Consider the following 13,854-nt stretch of genomic DNA (forward strand, 5'->3'; position numbering starts at 1 on the left):
GCTAGTGATGATTCATTGGGATTTCAGGCAACTCAAAATACAGGAGAAATTTGAAAGTCGTCCATCTTTTTGTTTATTTCAACTCATTCCGCATCTACTACAGAGATACGCATGTGATTCAGGGGCTATTTAGGAATGGAAAATTATGTATTAGTTTGACTGCTATATATTTTTAAAAAAGCTTCTGACTCAGTAGGAGCAGCCTTTCCCAGCATGAAGACCTAATGACAAAAAATCATGCCCCGAATGTAATTCTGTCAGAAGGTGGGCTCCTACCACATATAGTAATTTGCTCTATTTAAAAAATAGCACTTAACATGATGGAAAATCTGCAAGTTTTTTTCCCATCTTAATATTCCTTTCCTTGATGTTCCTTAATTCTACAGTTTATACCAAACTTGAACATTATTATTTTAACTTGTCCTGCATCTCTTGTGATCCTAATTTTTAATTTACTGAGACAATGATTTGGGATTTGTTAGTCGAAGAGTAGGTGAGAGATGATCCAGCAAATGTAAAAAGGTATCAGTTTAGAAAAGTTAGTCTAAGCAATCAACCAGTATCTGTGATTGCTTGTGGAGTATAAAAGCATGTTATTTTCTGTAGCAACCATATCTGACTGCCTTTCTTTTTCTTGAAATGCCAGAAGCTATACTTTTTATGGAATCAAATGATCCCATCTGCTTTGTGCTTGTTGTGAAAATCACGGCTTTCTTTTCTGGTTGGATAGGGATGCAGCCCTGTTATTTTTAAGCAGCATTATATTTGTTTAGCAAAAAATAGCCTAAGTTAGAGAGATTTTAATGGAGAAAGAAATACTACTGAGTCCTGTAATAAAAAGGATTCTGTATTTCATAAAGTATAGCAATTATCCCTCCCCCCCCCCCCTCAGAATGGCAAAGTCAAAACATGTTTGCACTTCGGTGAAACCTCTGTCTAGTAAGATCATGCCATTCATAAACACATGCAACTGAAGTATTTTTCAAACCTTGCTTGTTTGTATGTTCAGTCTTTGAAGCAGATTTGGGGAAAGCTCTTGCCATAAAAGAGTTTCTGATGATCCAAAGGCAGGATAGATGCCTAAACCAAATGTCAAAGCATTATTAACTTATGTGCTGAAGTTTAGTTAGCGAGAGTGGACCAGTTCTTTGAAAAGGGATTTTAGGAGATCTTCCCTTACTGTGAACCAACAAGAACCATGACATTCTCCATTACTTATCTTGCTCTTCAGGCCCAAATCCTTTTTCCAAAAGTATTGATTTTTGTGTATGTCATTTTGGTCTTCCTTTCTGGAAATGTGATATTGTATGGCAGGAAATTATATTAGGGAAAGCCATAAAATGGTCATATAATAGAAACACGGGGACTTGCATTATATTGTTGAATTATCCGTGGGGGGAGCATTATACTTATTAGCAATTCACATATTATCAAAACAATATTTATTATTGAAAATGTATCAAATCATTTTCATTGGTATGTCTTGAAGCTGAGGATGCTCCCAGATAACAAATGTGGATAATGTCTTTATAGTGTCCCTATCAACATGACTGTAAATAAGGAACAACATCAACAGAGCCATCTGTTTAAATGTGGTTCATCAACAGAGGTCTTGAAAAGGAGATTAATTCTCTCTTTTTCTCCTCTTTTCTCCATGAGGTGTTTTTTTTTTTTTTTTTTGTAGTTTTTTCTGGAATTTGAAATAGCTCATCAGTAGCTTAGCTATATACTTCATTATTTACTTTAGGGATATAAAAAGAGATTGGATTTGAAAGCATTTAGTTAATCTCCCAAGCTGAAGTTGATCTTCCAAATTTCTCTTTTCTCATGGTCCTCATTTCAGTTACATGTCCAGGCTAAACACAGTAAGGCAAAAGGAAGTGGTGGGAGAAACAGGTTTTCTGTGCATGGCAATCTTGACTCATTGACCAACTGTGCAGACATTCCTGAGTCAGTCAAACTCTTTGTATGGTTGCCACATGTGGCTGCATCACATTCTATATTCTCCTGTCATTCTGACAGTCTCTTAGGGCTTCATATTTCTTTTACTTCAAATCTCTTTTAGTCTGTATTCACTGCTCTTGCTTCTTAGAGTTGTTCTGTCCTCCTGTTGTCATTCAAGCACATTTTCCTGAATTGTTTCATACTCTTATCTACTTTTCACTCCCCATAACCATCTCATCTGCTTACTGTAGCAGCAGCAATCTCAAATGTCTCAAATAATCTTAAAGTTTATTTATTTACTGATCTTTTATTTATTTACCGATTATTTTTGCTGTCATCTTAAAACGTTACTTGCAGAGAAGAGCAGAAAGAAATAATTTAAATTTCGGAAGCCATATTTTCAAAGTAAGTAATAAAAGCAGCATTTAATATTTAAAAGTTTATTTCTCTTACTATTTATTTAAAAAGAAATAAATTGAGGGACCAGTGGTGTCAGAAATGTTCTTAGTCCTTATGGATCTCTATCTTAACTCATGAAGTCAAATTCATTCTCTGAGAATAATCATTTCCAGTCACTGTGTCAAATTGATTTTATTGACCTTTTTGTATCTTGTTCATAATCTAAATTAGCTTCTATTTAATTTAATAATAGAAACAGTCTCCTCCTGTCCACCTGTATGCATGCTCTAAAGTGAATATGGATCCAAATAAAGCTAGATTGTCTAAATTGAACAGAGGAGATCAAAGCAAACCCAAAGCTTCAGACTCTGCTAACCCCTTCTCCTTTCCACCCCCTTTGATTATCATTTTGCCATATTAAGGTGGTAGGGAATTGAAAAGGTCCTCCACTCCTTGGTGACCTTGGATTGATCAATAAGGGCATTAGCCTACTATGAATGTTGTAATTATCTTGAAGCCTTTACAGCCTTAAAACAGATGAATGTTCCATGGCCTTTATGAAGGGAAGCCAACAGACATTAATCAGTATTTGATTTGGATCAGCAGTCAGCTTCCATTAAGAAAATAAAAATAAAAAACCCCAGTGATCTGCAGCACACAATAAGTAGAGCCAAAGATAAATCATGGTGCATTTTTGAACTATTTGAAAAGCAAGTAGGAGATTAAACAGGTTTTGGGTCTGCTCTTTCAGCCAATGAGAAATCTGTCACCAGAAGCATCCAAATGGCAAGGAACTACTCTGGAAAGGAAATTGGTAGTGCAGCATCACATGAGGAAAAAATATTGAGGCTTTACCACCATCTGAATGATAGCAGCCTTCCCACATGCTCATGAAATAAAAAGATCCCTTCTTTGTTCTAGCTCACACTTACAAAAAAGACAAGAGGCCAAGATTGAGAATACATAACACAGTCCTCACAACATCACTAAGTCCCACAAGTATGATCCTGTCCAGGCTGAAAGTACAATACCATATCAATCAGAATAGAGCTGTAAGGGACCTTGGAGGTCTTCTAGTCCAACTCCCTGCTCAAGCGGGAGACCCTATACCAGGGGCCCCCACCTTTTGGGCACCAGGGACTGGTTCCATGGAGAGAGGTTTTTCCATGGCTTGGAGGGGGCATGGTTTCGCATACTGCCTGCATCCCACAGATGGGGCTTTGCTTGTTTGTATGGCCTGGGTTTCTGGCATGCCGTAGCCCGGTGCTGGTCCACAGACCACAGGTTAGGAACCCCAGCCTTATACCATTTCAGACAGGTGGCTGTCCAGTCTTTCTTAAAAACCTCTAAGGATGAAGCACCTGTAACATCTGAACCCAAGCTGGTTAATTATTCTCATTGTCATCAGCAGAAAGTTTAGTTGAAATGCAGTGGAGGGTTAAGAAATGCAGGTAAGCAAGGTAGGCTGTCACAAATGTTGGGGTTTTTTTTTTACAAGTAGAGAACTGTCCACACGGGCTTTTACACTTGGACCCAATTCAGCTGGTATTCTTTAGCATTTGGCATAGCAGCCACTCTCAAGAAAACAGTTTGCTTCCAAATAACCTAGAATTGCTCTGCCTTTACTCTCTGTTTTACTTTAGGAATCAGAGGCTAAAGAGTCAGTTAAGGAGCTTGAACAAAGGAGTTCATCAAGATAATAGTAGAAGATCCATTTTAGGTCCAAACCAATGCTTATTCTCCAGTCAAGGGTGGGATGGAGGAGGGAGAGTTATTGTAGGTTCTGTTGCTATGCTTTCCACCAGGGCCCTTTTCCTTCTTTGGAGTCTGAGGTAATCACAGCATCATCCTTCAAATGCAACACATCATAAATGCAAATATTCCAAATGACCAAGTATAATATGTAGACTTTCTGATTTTAATCTCACACTTTGTTCAGAATGTATTATGTTAAACCTGTCAGCTATATTGTCAAACTCATGTGATATTCATTGCAAAACATTTTGTATTACTAATCCTCTATGATGAATTATCTAACTAACTCATTGTTAGTTTGGTAAGCCACAGCTACAGTCTATCCGGAATAACATCTGCTTCATTTCACATTTAAATTGTAGGTAAGTCCTGTTGATGACAGCCCAGAATGATTTCAAATGGGTTATATGTGGTATGGAGTTGTTTGCATGCTCTCCTATATTTTAATTTCAATATAAGCAATTAACATTTTAAAAATTAATTTATAGGAAAAGCCATTTCCAGTTTTGGAATATTTCAGAGATGAATTACCTGAATAGCTTAAACATTAAGCGAATTGCAGTATGAGGTGTTCAGAAATAGGCTTTATTTCATGATTATGAAATTAATCCCAATTTATTTTACAGAAAGCTCTTAGATTGAATTTCATGAATTTCATCTCATGTTAAGACCTGAGATGCATTTTAATGGTGTGCCTTACTGTGGGTTACATATTCTAGGTGTGATGTTATATCCATGATTATGGGCTTAGAAAGATACTATTCAGGAAAGCGTAACAGAATTGTTATTGCATCTTGCTTGCTTACTGTGAATTCCAATTTTTCTCTTTTGTACACATACAATACAATAACAGAGTTGGAAGGGACCTTGGAGGTCTTCTAGTCCAACCCTCTGCCTAGGCAGGAAACCATTTCAGACAAATGGCTATCAAACGTCTTCTTAAAGACTTCCAGTGTTGGGGCATTCACAACTTATGGAGGCAAGCTGTTCCACTGATTAATTGTTCTAACTATCAGGAAATTTCTCCTCAGTTCTAAGTTGCTTCTCTCCTTGATTAGTTTCCATCCATTGCTTCTTGTTCTACCCTCAGGTGCCTTGGAGAATAGTTTGACTCCCTCTTCTTTGTGGCAACCCCTGAGATATTGGAACACTGCTATCATGTCTCCCCTAGTCCTTCTTTTCATTAAACTAGACATACCCAGTTCCTGCAACCGTTCTTCATATGTTTTAGTCTCCAGTCCCCTAATCATCTTTGTTTCTATTCTCTGCACTATTTCTAGAGGTCTACACATCCTTTTCTACATTGTAGCGACCAAAATTGAATGCAGTATTCCAAGTGTGGCCTTACCAAGGCATTATAAAGTGGTATTAACTCTTCACGTGATCTTGATTCTATCCCTCTGTTTATGTAGCCTAGAAACTATGTTGGCTTTTTTGACAGCTGCTGCACACTGTTGGCTCATATTTAAATGGTTGTCCACTAGGACTCCAAGATCCCTCTCACAGTTACTACTATTGAGCAAGGTACCACCTATACTGTATCTGTGCATTTTGTTTTTCTTGCCTAAATGTAGAACCTTTACTGTACATTTGAGTTCTGCTTTGTTACCCAACTATTTATAAGAATTCTTTTATAAGAATTTTTCCATAGTATAGATGGTATTGAACTCTGAAATCCCAGTGATCTTTGCTACTGTCTTGATCATTCTGCAGATTGCTATTAAATCTGAATTGCAGATTGTGGAGGTCAAGATGTTCGGATGATTTCTTAGAAGAAATACACAGCAATTATACAAGATCTTTAGTGCCAATGTTTTTTCCTGTTAATGGTCAGAAAAGAACATCCAGATTAGCTGTTTCTATATCCATATGAAACTAAAATAAAAACTCTCTCTATATATTTTAAAAAAATAACCAAATTTGAATACTACTCAAAGGGCTGCAGCATTGTTTTCATAACTCTATTCAGGAATTTATCTGCTGGATTCATCAGGGCACTCTCTCCTCTGAACAGATGAAAGACTGTGGGGTTTGTTTTAGAAATTAATCACTTTTATGCCAATCACTTGACTCTTGTACTCCATTTTCCAAACTGTGTAATTTAGTAATAATGAACACATTTGCATTTATGCATTTTTAATTCTACATCTGCTACAACTCTATTTTTCTGATTGTGTTTGTGTGCTTTATTTATTCCTAGAATGGAATAAATACAATTGGTTAATTTCTATGGATGCTGTTGTTAAAGATATAAGAGCAGGGTAAGAAAAATGGGGAGTCCTTGATCTCTCTCTCTCTCTCTCTCTCCTCTCTCTCTCTCTCACACACACACACACACACACACACCACACAACACTCTTTACATTACATAATGAATTAAAATACATATAGCAGTGGTTAGGGTAAACTGCTCTGTTTGGACAAATCATTTTCCTTCAGCTGCTGATGTATTTGCTCATTTTATAGGTAAACTTATCCACTGTCAAAAAACTGCATCAAAATAGATTATGTTGTGTATTGAAGAAAGTCCTCGCTGTTACGAATGACAGCTCGGAAGCAGCCAGGTGCGTCTTAGCCAATCAGACGTGCCTGTCAGTTGCCGAGCTGTCATCAGCGCGAGCTGTAACACGAGCCAGGTGATTGCAGTATAAAAGGCAAGCCGTTTAAACAGTTAACTGTCTTGTTAAAGCAACAACCTTGTTGATTGCTCTATTGTTTCAGCTGTTCCTGCAGCCGCCCAGCCGGCTTCATTTAATACATTGTTGCGAGTTTTGTTACACTACTTCAGCTACTGAATAAAAGGTTACAGTGTTTTAAAGGACCTGCCTGGTTTTTTCAGTTATAATAGATTAAACTCTAAGCTGCCTGAGAGTAGGTTTTCTCTTGAATTTTTGTTTTGTTTTTAATTTAAATTAATTACATAGTTGTCCATGTCATAGCACTAACTCTCAGTAGTATTCAAAAATTCAAACACGGATGACAGCATACAACCTATGATACCCATCGCAGCATACAAACCATGGCAAGGATTAAAACAAATATCTAGGGCAACAGCCAGATCTTAAACAACTTGTAAAGACTAACAGGGTCCCTTCGGATATGCAGGGAGTGTTACTCCACAACACAGCTGGTGCAACACACAACTCCAGATCCGAAAAGTGACATTGTTTGAGAGGCCCAGAATATCGCTCTCTGCTACATTTTGTGAGCTAAACAGAGACAATGGAAGAAAGGCAGCACTGCAAATATCCTAACCTAGGCAATTTATTTAGGTGATAACTAGTACTTGAATTACATCCAGAAGCCTATTGGCACCATTGTAAGTCATGGGCCAGTGGTGTTCTATAAAAAAATAACATCAAACACCCAAAACTCTCCATACCAAATACAGATAACAGCTTTCAAGCACTTTTCAGAGGCAATCCTTGAAACCTAAGCATGAATCACCAATAGAATAGATAACTGTATAAAGCCAAAGCTACCACCTGCTCTTTGACTAAGGGTTGTGAGTTCAAGAGGATCCACAAATTGTGCATGAACTTTGATTTGGGAATGCACCCCCACACCCTCCAGACAGATTTTAATATGAAAAGAAGAGCTTTACAACTTGTTAAGAGTCTTGCCAGGGTTGAGCTCGAGCTCTTCTCACTAAGCCACTGGGAGAGCAGCTCAACAGTTATTTTTGGTTTTCTCTGAGACACAACCATTTTCTCCTTTTTAACACTCATTCCTCACAACAGGCCACAGACCATCTACAAATTTTCTGTTGGGCTCTGGTTAGTGTAATATTGGTCAATCCAATAAACATTCGACCTAGATACATAATTTTATAGCTCCACCATTTATACATTACTACCAAATATAATTATTGGTCCTTGATATAAAATTCTTCAGATCTATATACCTTTTGTGTCATGTAATTTAATATTAATTATACGTTACTCAGGATCTCAAGCAAGAACATTACTTTCCAACATTTTCTAACATGATTGCATTTCTTATACAATTAAAGCACATTAAACAGCTTATATATCCTTGATTTTTTCCCTGTTCACTGTTGAGTCATTTGTTATGCATTCTGTTTATTCTATACATAGCAATTTGCATATTATTTTCAGCATATATTACTTTTGTCATCAATCCATAATTGATTTTCCACAATGAAAACCTATTCACTTTATCCAATGTTTTCTCTACATCAACTAGAATGCAGTACACTTTTTCACATCATATGCTTCTCACTGAGTTGCTGAAAAGAACAAAAATCTCTCTGTACTTGCTTTCTACTCTGTAAAATCACATTGCACTTTTGAGATTTTGACCATCAAGACCAATGGTGGGTTCCTACCAGTTCAGTCGAACCAGTAATGGTTTGGCAGCCTGGAACCAGCAGTGACCCACGCCTGCCACTCCTCTGAACCAGTTCTCATACAGCGGCGCCATCTTGATTTTTCAGTTCTGCACATGCGCAGAACAATTTTCATTGCATACATTTAATTTCTTTTTCATTTGTTAACATTTTATGCATGCACAGACCTATTTATGTGAAAATGTTGCACGCATTGAACTGGCAGTAATGTCAGCAGCAACCTGCATTTGATCATGACCTCTTATAGAGATCTATTCAAACACTTTCCCAAAGGATACTTAAAAAGTAATCCCCTGAGATGCGTGTGTGTATGTGTGTGTGTGTGTTTATGCAGCCAGAAATCTTTCAATTGATGATGAATCCTTCAAAATATGTTTGTACAATGCAGAAAAAATGTGTCAAAACAAAGATGGTTTTCAATTAAAACCATGCTTCTACAGTATATGTAGCATTGGTTTTAACTATGATTTGAGGGAGTGTTTTTAATTGAACAAGAAGCATCCTATAAACATCTTGATACCAGTAATCATGGTTGAATAGTTGGAACAAATTTAGAAAATACATTCTAATTTCTTTGGTTAAAAAGGTTTGGTTGAAGCATAAAGTGGCCCAGTTATTTCGTACACAACTGAAAGACTTCACTAAAACATTTTAAAACCTTGAAGATAATTCTATTTTTGTACTCCAGTGTTTTTTCCCCGTGTTTCTTTCATAGCATCATCACATGTATATTAAGACTGATGATATAAGCAAACCAAACAAACAAAAACCTGTTGAGATATTTTTTGATCCAAGAATAAAGATTGAAGATTTTGTAAGTTTCTGAATGGAAAGGGCCTTTTGGGTTATGAATACAATTCTATTCTCAGTGCAGGAACCTAAATTAAACTGTCCCTGATAGAAGGCTCTTTACCCCTCTGTTTGAACAAACCCAGAGAGTTTTTATGTCTGAACAATCAGTTCCATTGTCAAACTACTGTTATTGTTAGGATTTTTTCCATTGGAATTTGCCATCATGCATTAATCATGCCTGGAACAGGTCCAAAACTTCAGCTGGCACTGGCTATTACCTCAGTTCCTTGATCTCATAGACCCTTCCTGTATCCCATCGGTGCTTCTTAAACAGCTAATCTCTTTGACCGTTAGTGGAACTCTTCCTACATTTCCTAAACTGTCATGTGTTAATCCAGAGAATGGAACCATTAGCATTGGCATTCATCAGTCCATCTCATTTCTCACAAGATGAAGACCAGTTAAGACCATACCTGTTGCCGTGTGGCATTTTGGAAAAAAAAATGCCCTCCAAACCCAGGGTATTTGAAAAGAATGAAGTGATGCCTTGAGACTTCCAAAAAAAAATTATGGGATCTATTGTGCCACTTAAAGACCACCACCCTTTCCCCAAATGACCAAAAGCTTTCTGTTATGTATTGAATATATAAGTTGTGTTAAGCCCTGCTAAAGTGAAACTACCCTTTAGGTGACACTGTTAACTTCAACTATTTGGAGGGGAAACTTAGAACATTCATATTTGGGCAGGCTTTTTTCAAGTATTATGATTGGTTAAGGCCAGCATGAAATCCTCTTACCTTCACTATGGGTTCAGAAACCAGGAGCATGCGCAGAGCATGCGTAATGATGTCTGGGCAGATGGTCGGAACCTCTGGTCGCCACCATTACTGGTTCGCCCGACTGGTGTGAACCAGCAGAATACCATCTCTGGTTAAGGCCTATGGGCCCAGAGTAAAAGTTACAGGGATTTGCCTGCAGTTCCTCAGTTCCAGTTTTAAGTCAATAAATGCTGTTATATCTATTCTGGTCTGTTCTTGCCTACTGAAGCTCACTACACAATACTGTCTTCCATCCCTGGAAGCCACACAACTGCTAGACTGTACGTGCCCCATTTGACTGCACACTTTCCTTATCACAGAAATCATTCTGGTATGATCTCTCAGGGGAGGAAGAAATGAAGTGACTTCTTCCAGCTTTAGAAAACAAGTATTTCATTTGTTTCAGCATGCTAAAGCACATCACTTGCCATCCACAAACAAATTTCATTGCAATATTCAGAGACTGTAGGCATCTTCACATCTTGAAGTTTTTATTTAAAATATTTAAAATATTATCTGTGAGTGTGACAACCTTATGTTTGAAAGCTTATATGAAGAGCTAGACCAGTGGTTCCCAAAGTGGGTGGTACTGCCCCCTGGGGGCGGTGGGATGACTTAGGGGGGCTCTAAGAGGCAAAGGAGGTGGCCGGGGGGCGCTAAGAGGCAAGGGGGTGGCAGGGGGGCGCTAAGAGGCAAGGGAGGTGGCAGAGGAGTGCTGGAGGTGGTCCCCTCGCAAGGCGCAATTCTGCTTGGGGTTCTGTTTGCCATCAGTCAGCTGAGCACTTCCGGCAGGGGTGAAATTCAGTCTAACGTCCCAAAGACTGGAAGGATTTTTCACTCGCTCACTCATTCAGGAAGCATACAAGCATGTCAGGCCAGGGGCGGGCAAAGCGGGGGCAGAGAAAGAAGGAGAAGAGCCTTTTGCCTGCATTCTCCTCTGATATGACTCTGCATGTGCTGTGCACAGAGAAGAGATGCGGGACTGAAGGGGGCTGTCCTTGGGCCTGCATTTCAGGGATTGGGATTGGCGCTGCATTACGCAGCGAGTCCGATGTCACTGCACAAGAGCGCTCGCCTACCTGCCTGCCTGCCTCTTGCGCTTGTATAAATGGCTTTACTTCTAATTCTCTTTCAGGGGCTGCACTACGAGCCGCCTCTGCAAGGATTGCGCCATGGGCCGCCTGTGCAATGGAGTGCCCCCAATCCCTCTTGCACCCGCTCCACATGGGCGCGCCACTCTCGCCTACCTCTATCCCTCCCACCTTAGAAATGCAACACAGGTAAAATACGGCAGCAGGGCGGGGGAGAGGCTAGCCCCCCTCTGCCTCCTCCCTCCATTCATAGAGGTAGCCTTAAAAAGCGAGAGTGGGAGGAAGGGCACTTGGGTGGTTTCTCAAACTTTGAGTTGCAAAGTAATCTTATTGAAGGCTGAAATATACGGGATGTTGTGGGAAAAGGGATAAACATTTCCAACATTATTTAAAAAGTGGTCTAAATACTGTTACAGTTGGATATTGTCACATACAGGAAAAAGCAAAGCAAAACAAAACAAAATTATGATAGAACAATGTTCCCATATTAGAAGAAAATGCTGTCCAAATGTTCCAGTATGCCAAACAGATGTTTTATAACCAAATGGAGTCAAAACACTGCAGTTTTTTTTTAATAAGTGCCCTTCCTATCTTGATATTTATGCACAGTGAGACCTTTGTTACAGATAAATCTGGATAATGGCATCACTCTATAGTGTATAAGTATACCTGAGCTGCAAGGCTTGTATTTTGCCATAGTATCATCTACAGCTCCATAAGTACTACTAGGGTTTTGACCAGCTGCTGGGCACCAATGTATTGAGGAATATGGAAAGACTGATCATGTGGGGCAGTGTAATGTGCATTTCTGAAATGGCAGATACCACAGAACAAAGTCTTCTTCCATATCTACCCCCACACTATCCTGTTATTTTGAAGAAAAAAATGGCGCAGTGTGTGTGTGAATGATCAAGCATGTACTGTATTACACAGAATTTACTGAACAGTGAAGTAGTTACTAAATTTTACTGAGTTTACTAAGTTACTAGTTACTAAGGTTCTTGATAAATGACTTTGAAAAACGTGGTATCACTGGATCATGTTCAACAATTTTGTTGAATTAACGTTAACTAAAATGTTTTAAATTGGATTTGAATAAATGTGCAATTAATTGTTATAGTTTTGAATTTTACTGTTACTATCTTCCTTCCGTCGTGCAAACCGCCCATTCACATGATCCCCCAGCCACCGCCCACAGAACTGGTAGTAAAAAATTAATTCCACCACTGGGTGGGGGGCACTGAGGATCAGTTTGTAGCACCAAGGGGGCAGTGGACTGAAAAGGTTTGGGAACCACTGAGCTAGACTGTCCAGAAAGCTAAACTGACTGCTGATTTTTCCTCAGCTTTATGAAACAACCCTTAAAACTGATACAAGAAAATGGCTTTTTTGTAGGAAAATTGTATTCACTTGTTAAGTGGGGGTGTTTTGTCTTCTCCCTTTTAGGACAGACACTAAGCTATCATTCATATGACATATGGATGTGTTTATCCAATGGAAGTTTAGCTGCTTCCCTTACAGAGATGATGTGACTCTTGTCAGCCCTGAGTGAGTCCACATTCCACATTCTCCTTTGTGGTTATAAGAGTTATGGGAATATCTCTTAATTGGATTTAGCAGCACTTTTTCCCCTCCTGCTTAACACATTAATTTAGGTTGGATGATTTTATCCACTTGACTTATGGGGCCACAGCTGGCAGAAAGTTCACACATCTTAGTTGTTACTTAATTTAGTTGTTAAACATCCTGAGGCACCAAAGGTTGGCAGATGACTGCACGCATTTACCCTCATTGCCAACCAACTATGAACAGATGGGACCAATGCCACCCTGGGACTATATAGCAAACATTGACCAGTGAGGCAGAGCCAAGCAAATAGGGGTGGTCTAGCCTGACTTTAAGTCAAGACGACAATGTTTACAGATGACTCAGGGGAAACTATGTCCATCATAGGCCAAAATACCTGCTACATTTTAGTTAGTCTCTTATGTTTTCAGGTAGATAATCCTACACTGATCTATACATGGAGGAAAATAGAGATTTTGAAGGAAAAAGGATGCCGATTTAAGTATCATTTTAGAAAGCATTAACCTTGAGTACTAGGGCCATTTCTTACCCCAGAAAGCAAAGGAAACTAATTCAGGGTCTGGACTTTCAGAACAACAAGTCTGACAGTTCAAACTATTGTCAGCCATGGCCCACTGACAGGCAGGAAAAAGACAGGATGGTTAACATCTGAAAATCAATTGCAGTTCTACTGTTTTCTTTATGATGTGATTGACTATTCAGCCACTTACTCCCTTGCACTATAGTCTGTTTACCTATATATACCCAGGGAGAGAAGAGACAAAATTCACTCTAATTCATGCACAACATCTATATTTTATAAAGCAAACAAGTGAGAGACAGAAAGAACATAATTATATACTTGCTCTCTTTGGATTTAAATTTCACTAGCTAAATGCAGTTATTTCTTTACCGATTTGACCTTCTGAGCTAAAACAGGCAAGATTCTGATGTTTTTAAAAAGTCTTTAAATAAAAAAAATGTGAAGGATGCATGATGAAATATTGTCTATTCACAGATACCCTACCTTTGAATATCTTAGCTCTGTTTTATTCAATTCATAGCTGTTCACAAACTGTATAAAGGTACAGTTTTAAGATAACATTAGAAGAATTTCTAA

The sequence above is a fragment of the Thamnophis elegans genome, chromosome 5 (assembly GCF_009769535.1).
Source record: "Thamnophis elegans isolate rThaEle1 chromosome 5, rThaEle1.pri, whole genome shotgun sequence".
Classification (NCBI taxonomy): domain Eukaryota; kingdom Metazoa; phylum Chordata; class Lepidosauria; order Squamata; family Colubridae; genus Thamnophis; species Thamnophis elegans.